Below are 19,938 nucleotides of genomic sequence, written 5' to 3' on the forward strand. Positions count from 1 at the left end.
GAGTCACAGTTCCTGGCGAGGGCAGTTTCAGAGTGACCTTGATTGCACATGAGCTGTGAAGTCAATACATGCTCTTCGTTGGGAGTTTTTTAGACAAGTAGCATGTGGTCTGAGTTCCTGGCAAAGTTGCTCCAGTTGGTCCTCTGTTTTCAAGCCTCAGCAAGGAAGACTCCAAATAGTTAGAGGATATTCTAGTTTTCAGTAGAGCGGTAGAGTAGATATAGATTATAAATATTTAATAAGCAGATATAGACCATAAATATTTAAAATTAATTAATGTAGGAGATAACACAACTCTTCAGAGATGCAGCAGATTGCAGAATAATGAGTGCAAACTTAAAAATATATATATTCAGTGAAAAGCATTTCTGGGAATTTTGATTTCTTAATAATAAATTCTTATTATTCAGTAAAAAAAATTAATCAAGAGTCACACAATTTCATAGCTGGAAGAAGCCTTCAAGAAGCTGTATTCTCTTCTTTTTCAATGAAGAAACTAAAATGCAAAGAGATAAATTGATTTGCCCGTGTTATCTCAGCTTGTTAGAGGTCAGTTTAAAACCGGAAGCAGGTTCTCTATACCCTTTCAGTCAGGCTTCAGTGTGATCCAGCCCAAACTTGGCCCCTCACTGGAAGAACTGTCTGTAAGGCTGTGACCAAACTGGGAATCAGGTCTCCAGGTTAGCTTTACCTCAATCCCAGTCATTGATGAGAACATGTGCATTTACTGGGATTGAAGCTTTATAAGCTTAGTAAGAATACATAAAGTTTACAAATGCTTAGCAATGTAAGAATAGGTGCTCTTATTGGTATAAGTTCTCTAAAGTCAGGACTCTCATTGTATCCTCATCTGTCTCCTCATTGTGGCAGATTAAAAAGAGCTGAAAATTCTTTGCCATTTCTCCCATTAGAAGGTGGGGTCTATTTCTTCCCCATAAATCTGAGCTGTGCTGTGACTGCTTCGGCCAAGAGAGTGTGGCAGAAGTAAGCTATTGGGCCTCACCTCAGGCAGCTTCTCCCTTGGCCTTTGGAGTCCTGAGCCACTTTATAAGAAGTATAACTCCCCAGTTATATCAGTTTACCAAGGCTTCTGTAAAATAGTACCATAAACTGGGTGGCTTAAAGAATAGAAATGTATTGTCTCACAGTTCTGGAGGCAAGAAGTCCAAAATCAAGGAGATGGCAGTGTTGGTTCCTTCTAATGACTATGAAGGAGAATCAGTTCCAGGCCTCTCTCTTTGACTTGTAGATGGCCGCCTTCTCCCTTGTCGCTTTACGTCGTCTTCCCTGTATGGGTGTCTCTGTCTAAACTTCCCTTTTCTATAAGGTCACCTGTCATACTGGATTAGGGCCTACCCTAGTGACCTCATTTTAACTTGATTACCTCTATAAAGACCCTATCTCCAAAAAAAGGTTACATTCTGAGGTCTTGGGGATAATTGGGTCTTCAACATATGGATTTAGGGAGACATCAAACTCATAACACAAAACCCATCACAACAGCAAAGGAGCGCTGTTATGAAGACAGAGGACCTAGGAGAGCCTCACCTTTCACCATCCTCGCCAAAAAATCAGGCAGGATGTCAGGAAAGACATTTTGGACTCTCCAGACCCTGTCGGCAGCCAGTGACAATCACCAAGTGACCCAGTCAATAACATGTACAGTAGAAGAACTGCACTGAATCCCTGACACACAAAAATCTTTAGGTATAATGAAATTATTGTTGCCTCCTTTATGCCGTTAAGTTTTGAAGTATTGTTACACAATATGTAAATGGAATACTCCTCTGAAATTCACGATAGCATGTAACAGTAAGACTTTTAAGTGTGATTATATAGAAGTCTGACACTAAATGAACTAACTTAAAAGCCATTTAGGTCATTTGTGGCTGTGCTATATATGACTAATTTCACAGACAGCTAGCTTTGTCTTAAAAAGACTAGTTTGCTAACACGGAAACAAATAAAAGGTATTAATTTGATTCTATTCTGATGTAAATGTTTGAGTGGTAAGTAAATAATGATCATATCTACATCTTAGGGGCAGAGGAAAAGAGACACACTCTGGAGCAGGAATATGGAGGCGGGGTCCCACTCTGCCATTAACAAGTAAGGCTACTGTATACAAATTTTGTTCTTTGATTCTTCATTTCCTTGTTCTAAAACGAGATGACTAAATAATCTTTTAGGTCCCTTCCAGCATCTTCATTCTAATATGTTGAGTTATTTATCAGTATTTCAGGGAGCAGAGCAAATCTGTGGAGATACTACTTTGAGAAAAAAGTTATTTTCCTGATTCTCAAAACACAACCAAAATATTCATAGGACCAACTCTTTTGGGAGCTCTACCTGAGTTGCTGAGGGAGTATAAACTCTAACAGAGTTTAAGCTTTATATTTAAGAAAAAATCCACATATTTAATAATCTAACATACTGAGACATCATTCTTAAACTATACACTTTGACATCTTCTACTGTATTACTTATTTGTGTGACAATGAAAGCTGTATGTCTAATTCCAAAAATTACTAAGAACTCTTCAGAGATGGGTTTAAGTTGTTATTATAGAACCTATCTACTTGGTAGCTAGTCAAGAGTTAGGCCTCTTTTGATTTAAAAAACAAAACAAAACAAAATCATACTGCCTTAACCATAAATAAATTTCATTAGCTTATATAAAGTCCGAGGGTGGGTTAACTAAAGGCAAAACTAATTTCTGAGGTTCATCATGACCCTATCTCCTAGCCTCTCTTTCCTTCTGTGGTTTCATTCTTAGGTTCCATGTTATAGCAGGATGGCTGTAAAGAACTTCAGGCTTACACCCCTCCAAGTACAAGACAGTAGGAAAAAAATAAAGTACCTTCCCTCCAATACTTAAAAAAAAAAAAAGTCTCATTACATCTCATTGTCTTTGATATCATCATATGATAATTCCCATACCATCACAATAGACTGTAGACAATCCTAGCTAATATTGTTCAACTAAAAGCTTATATGAAATTCAAATTGATAAAATTGAGTTTTTTTATGGACAAAGTAGGGGTAGGTAGGGATTCTCTATATCAGCCTCCTTTCAAACTAACCTGTAGAAAACTCTAGAATACTTCAAGTAAATCTCTGGTTTCTACACAGCTGCATTACTAGAGTAAAACAGATGGACTTGTTTGAATTTCAAGATGCTATTCTTCCTCCTCTCTAAAAGCTGACTGACAGACATCATAGGAGAATTTTGTGCTGAATCTGAAAGGAAATATGGCTGACAATGATCCTGCAAACACCCTTTATCTAGAGAGTCCTGCTTTGAGATGGGTGTGCACTTGAAAAAATTAATAATCTCAGAGCAGGGCTCTGGATAAAAACTAGATGGAAGAATGCGACTCAGACCTCAGAACAAAGTGCAGCTCTTTTCTCCTCTTGCACTGCAGAGAAGATGAGGCTGTAGGCAGCAAGTCTAACTTGACCTAGTCGCTTACTTCTCATGAAGGAAAAGGGTGCCAGTCAGGTTGGATGCAGAAAGTAAAAGGAAAAACGGGAAGACTGGAAAAGAGATGCCTCTACCAGAGGAGAAGGTGCTAGTTTTTCTACTGGTTAATGAGACAGAGTAAGAGAAAATGTGAGTTCTGATTTCTGCCCTCAGTACAGTAACTCCAGCATCTGCTAACCCAGCCAAATGGATGTACTGGATTCAGACAAGTTAAACAAATGACCTCTACTTTTTTGAGGAAGAATGTATTCTGGTGTGGTGAAGGAGGCAGAAATATACTTGCTCACAGCTTCTGTATGGGTAAGGAGTAGCAGTAGTCCTCTCCTCAGCAGAAAAAGGAAAAATATAAAGAAAAGTTTCCCTGAGTTTGGGCCCAAGTGGCCTTTGATGAAAGAATGGGTATTTGCTGAAAGGTAGGGTGAATTCTTTTCCTGGTTAGCGTTGTAGGCAGAAGTATGGCTCCCAAAAGCGGTACATGCCTTAATACCAGAACCTGTGAATATGTATATTACATGGCAAAAGGAAAATAAGGTTGTAAATGGAATTAAGGTTGCTAATCAGTTTACCTTAAAACAGGGAGGTTATCCTGGATTATCCCAATGGGCTCTATGTAATCATATGAGCTCTTAGAAGCAGAGGAGGAAGACAGAACATGAGATGGAGAGATGCAACAGGAGGACTCAACTAAACTATGCTAGGTTTGAATATGGAGGACGGGGGCTGTTATGGACTGAACTGTGTCCCCCCTTAAAATTCATAGAAGTCGTAACTAACCCCCAGTAACACAGAATGTGACTGTATTTGAAGATAGGTACTTTCAAGAGGTAATTAAGTTAAAATTCGGTCCTTAGGGGAACCCTAATCCAATATGACTGGTGGCCTTATAAGAAAAGGAGGTTAGGACACAGACACATACGGGGGAAGACCTTGTGAAGGTCTTCACCAAGAAGGTCATCTACCAACCCAAGAAGAGAAGCCTTAGAACGAGTCAATCCTATCAATACCTGTTCTCAGACTTCTATCCTCTAGAACTGTGAGAAAATAAAAATTTGTTATTTAGGCCAGTCTGTGGTACTTTGTATGGTAGCCCTAGCAAACTAATACAGAGTGATTAGGTAAGGATTATGTAGATTCTAAGAGCTGGGAAGAACCCTCAGTTTATAGACAGCAAGTAAATGCTGTCCTTGCTTCTACAACTGCAAGGACCTGAATTCTGCCAGCCACCTGTGTGACCAGGGAAGATGTGCCTCTCTGAAGCTGCAAGGAAACAATGCCACTTATGGACTCCTTGCGAGACCCATATCAGATTTCTGATCCACAGAACTGTGAGATTAATTCAGCTGTTTCGAGCCCCAACATCCATAGAAATCTGTTACAACAGCGTGAGAAAGAACAGTGTATTCATTCACATAAAAGGCTTTTTGAAGATGTCAATGTAAATGTCCAGACTGTAGAGAATTTTTAGAAGAATTTATTTGAGTCATTTTTTAATGGCTCCAGAGAATGATGGCTTTGCAGTTTCTCTTTTTACATTTAGAATTGAAGAGGGAACTTAAAGAAGGTGACATGAAGGCATGGGACAACAAGGTCTAGGATAGTTCACAAGAGTATGTGCTCCACTGAGGATGGATACACCTGCTAGGGGTCTGGAAAAGAGGATTGCTTCCAGCATTTCAAAGATGTGTTAACCCAGATACAGAACCATGGACAAGGCTGACTTAAAAACCTTTTACTAAAGAAGTTATAGGCCTGGGATGTGACTACCCACTATGACCTGCCCAGTTAAGAATTTATAATCAGAACATCCTGTAAAGTTACCTTCAGTCACTAAACTAGTACCTACCCGCTTTTTCATCCACAAAGAATTCAAGGGTGTGAGTCGCAAATCCCCTCAATCAAACCAAAGAACATCTTAGCTTTAAGGGCGTTGTCCCTCAGCCATCTCAGCAAAATACAAAATTAGAGATGGGATTAACTCGAAATGATTTGTGGACAAACCTCTTTTCTAAGGAAGTGAATCCCTGTGACAGACATGGGAGCCCCACAATGTGCTTGGGAATTTTATATCAGCAAAAAATACTGCCAGCTTGAACTGACAAGGCCAGAACATTAAATGAAAGGAGGCTGTTGAATCCTCAAAATTGCATGGGCAGGAAATAGGCTGATTAATCGATTCAGCTACAAATACAGGATAGTCCTCATAAAAAAGGAAGAATGGCCTAAAAAGTAAAGCCATGAGCCCAGAAGGTGGGGCCAGGAACCAGAGAGGATTATTCCTAGGCCTTGATCCTGATGAACTTTATCTGGCTGTACTTATAAACTGCTTGGGACTGATGACTTACTTTTTTCTTTCCATTTTCTCCCTTTTTAAACCATAATGTCTCTAACTGTTATTCTATGTCTGTCCCACCACTGTACTTTGGAAGTAGATAACTAGTTTTCTAGTTTCAAAGGTCTACAGATGAAGAGAAATTGTGTCCCAGGATGGATGACACGCAGAGCCTAAGGCATAACTCATTTAGATGATTTAGGTAGTGAGATTTGGGACTTTAAAACTGATGAGATTTAGGTGCAATTTTGGACTTTGAGTTGATGTTGTAATGGGATGACACCTTTTGAGGCCTTGAGATGAGGTAAAAGTGATTTTTGTATGTGGGACAGATCCAGAGGGTGGTTTGTGGGGAGAATGACCCTATAATAATGTCTATATATTTATTTGTTATGATGCCCATAGAAAACCAACAGCCAATGATCTACTCCTCTATGAATTAGTGCTAGAATCCCAAAACCTTAGAGCAGGAAGCACCTTAGATGGTGTCTAGCTCATGTACATTATTATCCAGATGCTGATCCTATGTACAAGGGCTAACGACAGATTCTTCCATGTGACATAGCTCACTTCTTTCAGAACCTTAAAGAGAATGTTTATCTCTACATAGAGTAATTAGATCCATACTACCCTCTATTTTCAGCTCCTTATTGTCTGCGCTTGGCTCCATTCTCTTCAACCTGGAACCCCAGGCACTCTTCACTCTACACTGGCTGCCCACAGCCCAGGGCCTGGTCAGGCCTGACGCCGCCTCAATTGTTTGCCCTTCTGTCCAAACTGAGCATCCTGTTTCCAATGTAAATATCTTTTAGCTAGCTGCCCATTTCTATGGCTTCGATAAAGTGATTCCTATAAAGTCAGTGTTACTTTTTCTGAGGATTTTAGCTATGAACACACACTAAAAACTTCCCAAAAGTATGTATATTGGGAAAATTTCAGAAACGATCTTAATCTTATCACCCAAAAGAGGCTACTGTTGACCTTTCACAACTTTCTCAGCAAATAGATACAGCACCCTTGTTCTTTGCCTCTGGGTTTCCTTAGAGACTCCTTAAAATAGAGATGAGTGTTGCAGTTATTTCAGCTGTAATCCACTGTTCTAATATGGAACCCGACTGGGTGGTGGTAAGGTGTGGAGGAAAGAGGAGTGCTCCATGCTCTTACAATCAGGCCTTAGTCTTTCAGTGAATCTACATCCCCAGGCCTTCACAAGTGCTTCTCAGCTTCCCTGCCATAACCCTCCTTTATGTGAAACAAGAAGACTAGACACGGCCAAGGTTGGGTATTTCTCCTCCTTCATGTCAAAGGCTAGGGAGGGCTAGAGTTGGGTACTACCCTTCTCCCAGATCAATTAGGTTCTACTCAAACCCATATTTGTTAGGTTCTCAGAAAATACGTTCTTTGAGTACAGGCTATTGTTAAGGAGAACATAGCTCTCTGAGCATATTTCAAAAATGGTTATTTTCTCCCTTCACCTACTAAAAGAATGAGGGGCTTTTTCTCAGATCTTCACTGAGAACCTGGTAGGGTTTTGGACGTAAAACTCACAAAAGCATAGGCATCCCCATAAGATGAGGTCACCAGAGTTTTTAACTCTCAAGCTGTCCACAGTGAGCCTCTGACAATTTTCCCATTACCGTTTAAGTGTTATTTCCAGTACTGGCTCCAATGACCAGCTCCCAGTAAGCTATAATTCCTAATATATGCCTTTCTCTCCAATTTTTGGAGAAGCAGTTTGCTCCGGAACTACAATTCTCTGAGGAATCTAAGAAGAGTTGTTGACATTCAGTTTACTCAGCTTTTTTCTTGTTGTGAGGAGGGAGTGATGACTTCCAAGTTCTTTACAGATCAAAGTGAAAACTAGAACTCTCTATATAGTATAAATATTTACTAAAATGGGGTCAAACTGAAATACTGTTTTTGTAAATATTTTTCATGTTGTCAAATATATTCACAACATATATGTTAACATTTGCATAATATCCTCTTATACAGATACATCATAATTTACTTAGTCAACTTCCTATGTTAGACACTCCATTTGTTGCCTATTTTGAAGTATTACATTAGGTCTAGAAGTAAAGCAAGCTTATTATGCATGTCTGTGCATATCTATGATTTCCTCAGAATATTTTCAAATATTTATATAAAAAAATCATATTTAGTGTATGTGAAAATTTACTGGGGAAAAAAACAAGTAGAAGAGATGAACCCCTTATACCCATCTTTAGACTGTGCACCTAACTTGTCGTTGGTTGGTTCTATTCTACTTCTTCTCACTTCCCCATGTGCCCACTGCCCTCTGGCAAACCCAGACCCTGGGGATAAGAACTTCTGGGAATAGTGTGGAGAATGCTTACTATCTTTCCCCTTCCACATCCCTCACATCGCCCTCGGTAACAGAAGAAGGAACATGTTCAAGAAGCACCCCTGAGAGGAAAGGCTTACAGAAGCATCAAAATTAGCACCAAAGCTCATAGAAATTCATAGAAGCATCAAAATCAGCTGAGTCAGGAGTGTGTGTGTGTTTGGGGGTGGGGCAGGATATAGCATTGTTTTCTTTCATGCCTCAGTGCATGTTGTGTATTGACTAAAACACTTGCACTTTCATCTTTTGACCAACATTAAGAAAAAGCTGAGCTACGCATACCTCAAAAAGTGGGAAAGTATGACAATTCTATTTTAAAATCATTTTTTTTCTGTCTTTTTGTGTACATTATTTATTTAAGGGTGCTTATTTCTTTAAAAAGCAAAGAATCATTTAATATAATCCAAGTCGAATGTCATTTTCATATTTAAGTAAAAATAGAGCACTAAAAATAAAACACTGATTCTAATAACAAAGAATGTGTTTGAAGTCTTGCTATGTGACAAGAATACAACGTATTTGGACATATATAATTAAATATATAAAGCATTACCCTGTGAAGTTAAGATGAGACAGATGACCTTGAATGCTTTCAAATGTTATACACATTGATCAGTGTGGCTAAAAAAGAAACATAATTTTCCCAGGATGCAGAAAAATTTTTCATATTTTTAAACTTGAGAGGAGAAGGTTGGTAAGTAAGAGGAACCCTGTGAAGAAGGTAATCTACGCATGCAAGGGAAGAGAACTGGGGTTCATGGAGGAAAGCAGTCCTTCCCAGGCTGCTGCTGCTGCTGCTGATAATTATTACTGTAAGAACACTTAACATAAGACCTACCCTCTTAACAAATTTTTAAGCATATAATTTTGAATATGCATGTGAGAAACCTATAGGTTTGTATGCGATGCCAGATTTAATGACCTTCCTGTTATTTCTAAGTGTAAAATTAAGGCTTCACCAGAACCAAGCAGTCAAAAAGTGAAAACATGTAAGTGAAAACTTACAGAGTCACACTGAATATAGAAATACAGCTTTTCTTTGCTCAGCGTATCATTTAGCATTAGGGTACCAGATTTTGGAAAGTAAATCTGGAAGGATTCTGTGGTCACTAAGGTGCTCTTCCTATAGAAACTACTTCATCCTCATAAACATCTATGAGAGCCATGCACAGAGTTGTGCTTCAAGAGCCAACACTGCTCTGGATACAATCTTCTTATTTCATGTTAGAACACTTACATTAATATCTTTTAGTTTATGGCCACGCCACCCTGAACAAGCCCGATCCCATCTGATCTCGGGAGCTAAGCAGGGTCGGGCCTGGTTAGTACTTGGATGGGAGACCACCTAGAAAGACCAGGTGCTGTAGGCATAAAAAAAAAAAAATAAACAAACATAAAGGATTATAAGTTGACAAGGTCTTTGCAATCTGTGAGGTAACGAAGGGTTGCCTTGCCTTAAAAAAAAAAATCTTTGAGTAGCTTACAGCTTATTTTAATAATGAATCACCTTTTTATGCTATCTTTCAACACCAACATTTTTTGTTCTAAAAAAACTTTTCATATCCATTCAGAATTAAAACTCATTAAAAAAAAAAAAAAAGTTCTTTCCCCCACCAGGAAATGATGAATGCTCTCTGAAAGAAAGTCAACTGTCTTCTCTTTGATTCTTCTCAAAGAGCTTCAACAGGGAATCCTACCCAATGTCAGGGATTAAGTAACACAAGATGTGTATATATGATTTATAACCATCATAATCACCTTGAGTAGAAGATACTATCATCACTCTAAGGTCACAGCTTCAATGAAGCCAAAAACTTTTAGTTATATCTCATTATTCAAACAAGTGAATGCTATAGGAACTGATATCTTCAGCAATAATGCTCAAATCCCTTCTTCAAAAGAAAGAGCTCCCCCAAGGTGCCAAATAATTCAAAATATCATAACTCAAGCTCTTTGGGGCTTACTGTATTTAATATGTTGTTCTGCTCTATTTTCATTCACTAATGTATAGGAGACACCATTTGTCCCAAGACACAGATTGACCCAAGAAATGGAAGAAGTTTGCACTTCTAATTCTTCTTGCTCTGAAACAGAAAGCCTTCCTCTCCTGTTCTCCACCCCCACCTCATTTTCTCTGTATGGACTTTGGTGCCTTCCTTATCTTACCTTTTATAAAATATTATCTTTTTTTTCTTTTCATAGGTAATGATAATTCAAAAATTTCATTCACTTATTATAGGCTGGTCCTATTTTAAGTACTCTACATATATTAATATGGTAACTCCTCACAATAACTCTATAAAGAAGTGGCTTCATTTTATGAAATGGGGGAGCTTCAAGAATAGAGATGGGCGTCACACAGCATGCCCAATGTCAGCTAACAGTGGTGAATTCAAAGTCTAGCAGTTTAAGTCCAGAGTTTCCATTCTTAACCCCAACTCTCTGCGGCACTGCGGTATCCACCTCACTACTTTCTCCCTCAGACCTCCCTTCTCCTCTATTCCCAATCTTTCACATTCCTTTTATTTCTGAGGAATATACATCTTAGCTTCCTAAGCAGGCTTTAAATAGGAATTAAAATATTTTGTTATCTTAAGCATAATTTGACATTTTTGGAGAATGAAAGTTAGAAGTGTGAATATAAGAGCTAATATTTGTATCCCTCATCTTGAATCTGCCGGTCTTTATTGGAGAGGGTCCTTATAGTAGCATGGTCAGTTATTTGCTCCTCTCTCACACTCCAACATCTTATAGTAGTATAAGGGAGGTTTCTGGAATCTTCTCTCTTCCATTCTGAAGCCCCATTCCCCCATATTGAAGCTGGGAGAAGGAATAGGTAAGCAGCAAGCATCTTCTGTAATTAGGCACCTGGCAGGGGTACAAAATATTCCCTGGCCACTCCTGGCTTTGTCTGGTTCTCTGCTGCTGCTACAGAGTTTTGCAGGGATCATATGTGTGATTTACCTTCATTCCAGCACTTTTTGTCATTAAGAAGTCCTTTGGAGTGGGGCAGTATGATCCTACAAGAAGAGTCAACAAAATATTATTGACTCTAGTTCTGCAAGAAGTACAAGCCTCCAGTTCCCTATCTAGTGGGGCCTCGACCTTGCTTGGTCCCTTGGAAAAATTTTATAGAAAGTGGAAAATGCCTTCACTTGTTCACTATAAATGTGGATTTTTGATACTGGGCTTGCACAAAATAGAACATATCTGTACTTTATTTGAAACTGTAATATGTTTAACTACCAAATTCAATTGTATTAATTCTTAAAGCTGTAAAAGCTGTTTGTATTTGACCAATGTTAAATATAGCAGAAAATCTATTACTATTCAGAGTGAAATAGTGTTTCATTTAGGCTTGCTACAAGTTTGTTCATTGTAACATACACAATGAAAAGTAGTCAGTAGTGTGTTGCATTGGCCTTGTGTGACTAAAGTTGAGATCTCATTACTTGCAGACCTACATTTGATTAACCTTTCATTTTGAGAGTGCAAGAAATAAGACATAAAGATGCTTTACCTGCAAGTATATATCAACAGTATTCCCTATGGGTAAACATGCTTGGATATACAGAAAGTCTCTAAAATGCCTTCTATATCAAGTAGAGATTTATAAGCTTGCCTTTTAAAGAAAATTCTGCTTTGCCAAGCTCATTTTGCCGCTTGGATTTGGTGACATGCCCTGAGTGTGATTTCAGCTTTTTTCTGTCCCAACCCCACTGCGTGTTTGGCTCACACTGGTCTGACAGGCTCCTTCCTTGGCATGTGATTGATAACCTTCCCTCTTCCCTCTCCCTTTCTTCCTCCCACCTTCTAGTCATGAGGCTGTACTTCTCTTGCCCTCCTGTAGATCCTAGAACGCAAATGAAACCTCAATTCAAGGCCATTAGGAACGTGCAACATTTTACAACAAAACACATGCCCTTGTTGGAAGTGATTGGAAATAAACAATCTGCAAGAAGATACAAGCTACTGAAGGAAATAAAATATAATTCCTAAATGAAGTCAGATACACATGGATAAGATTCAAATGAACACTTCATTTACTCAATGTGAAAAAATGGAGTTAATCTGAGTGGATACTGTGTTCTGGACTAAAATATAAGGTGCTGTGGAGATTACACACAAATGAGCTTGCAAAGAGAAATTGTTTTGTTTTGTATTCTGCCCAGGATTTTGCCAACAATTCCGAGAAACAACAAGGTTGAACTAAAATCATGGTATGTTAGAACTTAAAGCATTTTTGTCCATTATCTGGCCCTATTTCTCCTCTTTCATAGGGGAAGACTAATAATGCAGAGTTTCTGAGGGTCATCTGGCCAATTTGCGTTAGGTAACTCAGAGCCACACTGTCCTCCCTACATTTAATCTCACTTCTCTAACTGGGTTTTGTAACATACCATGCCAATGGTTAATGTTCAATTCTCCAAGTTTCCAGGGGCCTTTCTTACTGCCTATTCCATCTTTTGAAAAATTGCGGGAGGGGAAGCCATGACCCATAACTCTTATTAGATGCTTTTTTTTTTTTTTTTTTCCCAAATGCCATGAGGTATTTATGGCAGTTGGAAGCCTACTAGTGTAAAAAACATATCCCAGGTTATGTATGTTTTCCAGATTCTGTGTAAAATCAGCTACGTTTAAAAGACATTTCCTTCACTATGCATTCCTCCTTATCAATCCCCAGGTCTCTGACTCAAAATATTTTTTTCTTCTAATGCCTGTCTTAAAGACCCTGCACTACTTACAACTTCCTATGATACCTTTCAAATTCCTTCCTTCTTCAGACACAGCCTTCCTAAATATGACCTTGCAGTATAACTCCATTGTTCAATCAGTACTGTTTTTGACCACTTACTGACTATTCATCTCTCTGCCAAGCACTGTAGAAGGGGCTGAAGAACAAGGAAGGCATTCACGAAGTTTTCTATTTATTATAGGTGGATAAAATAAAAACCTATGAACTAATTAGAGAACCATTAAAAACTGAACTATGAGACTAAATACAGTAGAATAAGACTGAGGATCCAAAAAAGACGTAAGTTTATTTGGACTCTTTTGAGAAAATTCAGTGGAGGTAAGACATGGATTGAGGTCTAAGTGAATGAATGGAATTTGGTGAGTGAGAAAAAAAGAATGGGCATTGCAGAGAAGGAGGCCAGCACAGACAAAGACACAGATGTAGGACAATCGATGAGTTCAATGAGAGTCTGCCATGCTTATTAGTGAATAGGGAAGTAAGTGCAGATAAAGGTGGAGTGCACTTGGCCATTAAGGGCTTATGAGCAAGGCAGTGGCATTCGGACTTGGCACAATAATGACATAATAAATATAAAAATAGTGTTCAAAGTGTAATCTGTAAACCACACACCTATTAATTTGTGCTATGCTTCTTAAAATGGTATATTTCAGGATACAGGATGCAATCAGGATACAGAACATTTTTATCAGCCCCAACCCTAATGCTACCTTTATGGTCACATCTCCTTCACTCCTATACATCTGTTAAAATCCATAAAACTGTACATCAAAAAGCCCACTTGACTCAATGTTACAATAAAACACACACAGAGAAAAAATGAATGCAAGATCATCCTTGCCCACAAAAAAACATGGCATACTTCTGGGCTCCACAGCATATGTACTAAAATCAAAACGCTTGATGCACTGAGTCCAGGTATCTACTTAAAAAAAAAAAAATTTCTTGCAGTGATACTAGGAGATCTCACCTAAACACCTTCCACCTTCCCTTCCTTGCTTCCTCAAAGTATATCCTATTTTCAGTTTTGGTTTTTTGTTTTTGTTTTTGGTCAATTCCTCAACTTCGAGCAACATACTTATATTATCATTTCTTACAGTAGGTGTAAACAAAATAAGACAATCTCTGCCCTGAGGAAGCTATGGGAGATGAAAATTATACAAAAATCAAATGAAGATTTTAATGGCAGGCAGTGATAAATGCAATAAAGAAGAAAGATATAGGTAGGTAGGGTGAGAGAGGATAATGGGGATGTTATTCCAGATAGTGATTAGAGATGGTTTCTCTTAGGAGGAGACACTTAAGCAGAGTCTTGAAGAAAGTGAGCTTTAACAATGTTGGTATCTGGAATAAACAAAAAGCAAGGGTGAAGATACTAAGAGGTGCTTGTCATATCCCCCAAAAGGACACTGGTTAGAAGAAAGTGAGAAAAGAAAGAATAACAAATGAAACTGGAATGTGTGTCAGCCAGTGGCTAGAATATTTAGACACTCGTCAGCTATGGAATGGAATTTTGCTCTAAGTATGATGGGAAGCCATTGGGTTTTGAGCAAACAAGTAACATGTTCAGTTTTGTGTTTTGAAAAGATAGCTCTGGATGCTTTATTTAGAATAGAAGGCGCATTAGAAGCAGAGAGAACTTAGAAGGGCACTGTACTAGTTCAGACATAGGATAAGATAATGATGGCTTGTACAAGGTGGAGCAATGCTGGTAGTAAGGCATAGTTGGAATTGGAATCAAGCATCTTCTTTCCAAAAGGCCTACCTTTTGGAGGCCCCTGGCCCCCCCCAACCCCACCCAGTAAAGGGTGCCAACAGGTTTGTTGCCCTGCCAGCCCACAGATGATCCATAATCCAAGGACTACTTTTGTTTCCTGGGTTGGTGCCACTGTCTTGGATCTTGTGTTTCTTGGTTTATTGCTCCATTTTCCTGGACTTCCTAAGAAAATGTCTGTGAGAAGAGTTGTTGAACTTCTTGTCAGTTGAGAAGGTTTCTATGTCACTACATTTGATGGATAATTTAGCCTTGGTACAAAAATCAAGAATAAAAATAATTTTCCTTCAAACTTCGAGTGTATTTCTCCATTGTCCTTCAACATTTGATGTTTCTTGTTCTTGACAATCTTTTTTTCTCTGCTTTTTTAACGTCATTTATTTTCTTCTTCAGGATGTTTAGCCTAATTTCTTCTGAAATTACTCAGACATTTCATAGTGACATATCTGGTGGTAGGTCTTCATTAATTCATTCATTCATTGTGCTGAATGATTGGTGGATCCATTTATTTTTTTATTTATTTAATCTACTTTTTTTACAGTTTTTATTAAGTTTATTGGGGTAACATTGATTAATATAATTATATAATGTTCAGGTGTACATTATCATTTGGCATCTGTATGTTCTATTGTGTGTTTACCACCCATGGGTCCTTTTAATAGGAACTCTTTTGTCCTCATTCAATTCTGGGAACTTCTTTTACATTACTCCTTTGATAAATTCTGTCTTCTGTTTCCCATATCTTCTTTTTTTGGATTTTCATGTAGTTTGCTATCAAGACATTTTACTTATCCTCTAAAACTTAATATCTCCTCCCTTTTTCTTTCTCTTTGGTAATTTTCCCCACACTTAAAAGTGCTAGACTGCAGCTTTCTTTGTCCTACTTCATCAAGCAATATCCCTCCATTAATTGTATAGTAGTTTTCTATTGCTCTTGCAACAAATTACCTGAACACGGTAGCTTAAAACAACACAAATTTATTACTTTACAGATCTAGAGGTCAGAAGTCCAACACATGTATCACATGAATAAAATTAAAGTGTCAGTAGGGTTTCCTTCCTTTCTGGAAGCTCTAGAGGAGAATCTATTTCCTCGCCTTTTCCAGCTTCTGGAGGCTGCTTGCGTTTGTGGGCTTATAACCCTCTTCCTGAATTTTCAAAACCAGTAATTTTGCATATCTCTCCCTCTCTCTCAGTCTCTTCCTCCTCCTCCTTCTTTCTTTCTCCCTCTCCAAATGCAGGAAAGTTTCTTTGCTTTTAAAGATTCATGTTTATAGAATGTGTCTACCTGGATAATCGAGAATAGACTCCCCATCTCAAAATCTGCAAGCTTAATCACACTTGCAAAGTACCTTTTGCAATGTAAGGTAACATATCCATAGGTTCTGGAGACAAGGTGTGGACATCATTGTGGGCCATTATTTTGCCTATGACACAATGTCTACTAGAAATTTATTGGACTCTCCATCTGCTGATATTTCCCTTCTGGTATCCTCATGGCTATTGGCATGTATACCATTTTATATTATTTTATGATCATTTTACTGTGGATCTGGGAGGAAGAGAGGTAAATGAATGAGCTTAGTTTGAGATCTTGAATGAGAAGCCTTTCTCCAGGAGTTTTTAATGTCCATTATATTTTAAAAACACTGTAATATAAACTCTTGCACAGAAAAACAAAAATTGAAACTATTTTAAAACATATTTTGAATTTTCAAATCTATCACTTATATTATTACTGTTGTCTAAACTTAAACTTCATTATAAATGGAATTTATGTAAGCTAACTAATAGTAATTAATACCATCTTGTGAGTATGAGTTTTATCAAGTCTTATTGCAGATCTTCAGCATTCAGAAGTATTCTATACATGTTTGAATGCTGACTCACTTTTTTTTGGGATTTGTGTATGTGTATGTGTTTCTAGGGGAAAGTTGTATATTAAAGTGGTACTGAAAAATTCGCTAAACATACAAAAATTTCTTTAAAAAATAATTTAAATTTAGGGATAAATTGGATTTATCATAAAATATTTAGTCCAACCTTATAGTTTAATAACTTTAAATTTTAAAAAGTTCTTACTACATTGAAAATTTATTTAAAAATGACACATTTTCTGAAGTTCATTAAAATTCAAAGCACTCTACTATTGCTACCAAAACAATTGTCTTCCAAACTGTATTCCACAGAACTCTAGACTTCTGTGAAATTTAGTAGCTCTTAGTCAAGAAAAAGTATGTTCTGTGGGCAAATAAATTTGGAAAAGGACTCATTCTACTACATTTCTCTCTTGAATATTTACAAAGTATATTAAGAGAAATTATTCATCAAAACAAATATATTTTAAAGATCTTTGATCAGCCTAAAATAGTCTTAGTATATTAAATCATGACAATTTTTGAGGATTATCATCCCTGAATAGCTCATATGAAACTGTATCTCAGAAGCATCGTCTGAAAATGCTGTTGCACTTCCTAGCCTGAGTCATAAAGAACTAGACAATCTAAATAGATCAATAATCAGACTGATAAAAAAAATTGAAACAATCATCAAAACCCTTCCCAAAAGTAAAAGTCCAGGACCAGATGACTTCACTAGGGAATTACACAAGACAGTCAAAGATGATTTAATACCTGTTCTTCTCAAATTCTTCCAAAAATTTGAAGAAGAGGCAATGCTTCCTAAATCATTTTATGAGGCCAATATTATCCTGAAACCAAAACCTGGTAAGGAACACACACACACACACACACACACACACACACACACACACACACACTACATCAATCTCTCTGATGAATATAGATGCAAAACTCCTAAACAAAATATTAACAAATCAAATACAACAATACATTTAAAAGATTATAAATCACAATCAAGTGGAGTTAGGCCTAGGTGTGTAAGGACAGTTCAACATAAATTGATCAATGTACTATACCACATAAACAAAATAGAGGATAAAAATCATATGACCATATCAATAGATACAAAAAAGCATTTGACAATTTGTAATGAATACAGCATTCGTTAATGATTAAACAAATAAGATGGATATAGAAGGAAAATACTTCAAATTAATAAAGGCCATATATGACAAATCTTTAACTAATATACTCAGTGTTGAAAAACTAAAAACTTTCCCCCTAAGATTAGGAATAAGACTAAGCTATCTGCTCTCACCATGCTCATTCAATATAGTATTGGAAGTCCAAGCTTGAGCAATTAGGTAAGAGAAAGAAATAAAAGGCATCCAAATTGGGAATGAAGAAGTCAAATTGTCACTTTTTGCAAAAGACATGATTCTTTATATAGAAAACACTAAAGATGTCACCAAAAAACAAACGAACAAACAAAAAAAACCTATGAGAAACAATGAACAAATACGGTAAAGTTTCAGGATACAAAAACCAATGTACAAAAATCCACTGCTTTCCTATATACTAAAAACAAAATTTCAGAAAAAAAAAATTTAAAGCAATTACTTTTGCAACAAAAAGAATAAAATATGTAGAAATAAACAACAAGGATGTGAAGAATGTATGTATTGAAAACTATAAGACATTATTAAAAGAAAGTAAAGAAGACACAAAGAAATGGAAAGATATTCCGTGGTTACAACTCCGTGTTTTAACTATATTGAGTCTAGTTAAAACAGCTATATTATCCAAAACAATATATAGATTTAATCGATCCCCATCAAAACCCCAATGGTACTTTTTCAAGAAATAAAACAAATAATTATTAGATTTGCATTGAACCACAAAAGACCCAAAACAGCCAAGCAATTCTGAGAAGAAAGAACAAGACCGAAGGTATCACACTGCCTGACTTCAAATTATATGACAAAGCGACAATAATCAAAACACCATGGTACTGGCAGAAAAAAAAAGACACATAGATGAATGGAACAGAATTGAGAACCCAGAAATAAACCCCAACAAATATGGGCAAATAATTTTCTACAAAGTACTCAAAAGCAGTAGAGAAAAGAAACCATTTTCAATAAACGGTGCTGGGAAAATTGGAAAGTCACATGCAAAAGAATAAAACTAGACTGTTGTCTATCACCATATACCAAAATCAACTCAAATAGATCAAAGACCTAAATATAAGACAATAAATTGCATAGAAGAAAACAAAACAGGTACTAAACTTAATGACCGGTTTTAGAGAGAATTTTATGAATTTAACCTCAAAGGCAAGGGAAGTCAAAGCAAAAATAAATGAATGGGATCATATCAAATTAAAAAAAGCTTCTGCACAGCAAAAGAGACCATCGACAAAACAAAGAGGTAGCCATTTGACTGGGAAAATATATCCAATAAGGGGCTAATATCTAAGATACATAAAGAACTCAGACAACTCAATAACAACAACAACAACAGCAAAAATCCACTTAAAAAATGGGTAGATGATCTGAACAGACACTTCTTCCTAAAAGACATACAAACAGCCAACAGACATATGAGAAGATGCTCAACTTTACTAGCTATTAGGGAAATACAAATCAAAACCACAATGAGATACCATCTTACACCTGTAAAAATGGCCATTATTAACGGATAAGTAATAACAAGTGTTGGAGAGGTTGTGAGGAAAAAGGAACCCTCATGCCCTGCTGGTGGAAATGTAAACTGGTACAACCACTATGGAAAACAGTATGGAGGTTTCTCAAAAAATTAAGAATTGCCATATGACTCAGCAATTCCTCTTCTAGGTTTCTATCCCCCAAATTTGAAAGCATTTATTCATAACGATATATACACCCTGATATTCACTGCAGCATTATTCACAGTGGCCAAGACATGGGAACAACTGAAGTGTTATTCAATAAATGATTAAAGAAGATGTGGTACATATATACAATGGATTTTTACTCAGCCGTAAAGAAAAGATGAAATACTGCCATTTAAGACAACATGGATAGATCTCGAGATAATCACATTAAGCAAAATAAGTCAGACAGAAAAAACTGAGAACCGTATGATTTTACTCATATGTGAGATATAAAATTAAAAAGCAACAAACAAACAAGATGAATAAACAGACACTCATGAACATGAACAACAGTTCAGTGGTTACAAGAAGGAAAGGGGGAGGGAGAGGCAAATATGGGTAAATAGAGTCAAATATATAGTAACAGAAGATTTGACTCTGGGTGAACACACAATGCAATATATATATATTACCTACTATTGCATTTTATGCTTGAAACCTACATTATTTT

At 36.9% G+C, this 19,938-nt stretch overlaps 1 long non-coding RNA gene and 1 pseudogene across 1 annotated transcript in view; one reads left to right on the top strand and one right to left on the bottom strand.

The window, feature by feature from the left end:
• Positions 1–19,938, bottom strand: part of LOC107517046 — a 276,036-nt gene that overhangs the window by 168,863 nt on the left and 87,235 nt on the right. The gene's annotated exons all lie outside the window — the stretch shown is intronic.
• LOC118607149 lies at positions 9,433–9,551 on the top strand (annotated as a pseudogene).

This window comes from Rousettus aegyptiacus, unplaced genomic scaffold, assembly GCF_014176215.1.
Source record: "Rousettus aegyptiacus isolate mRouAeg1 unplaced genomic scaffold, mRouAeg1.p scaffold_m13_p_1, whole genome shotgun sequence".
Taxonomy (NCBI): domain Eukaryota; kingdom Metazoa; phylum Chordata; class Mammalia; order Chiroptera; family Pteropodidae; genus Rousettus; species Rousettus aegyptiacus.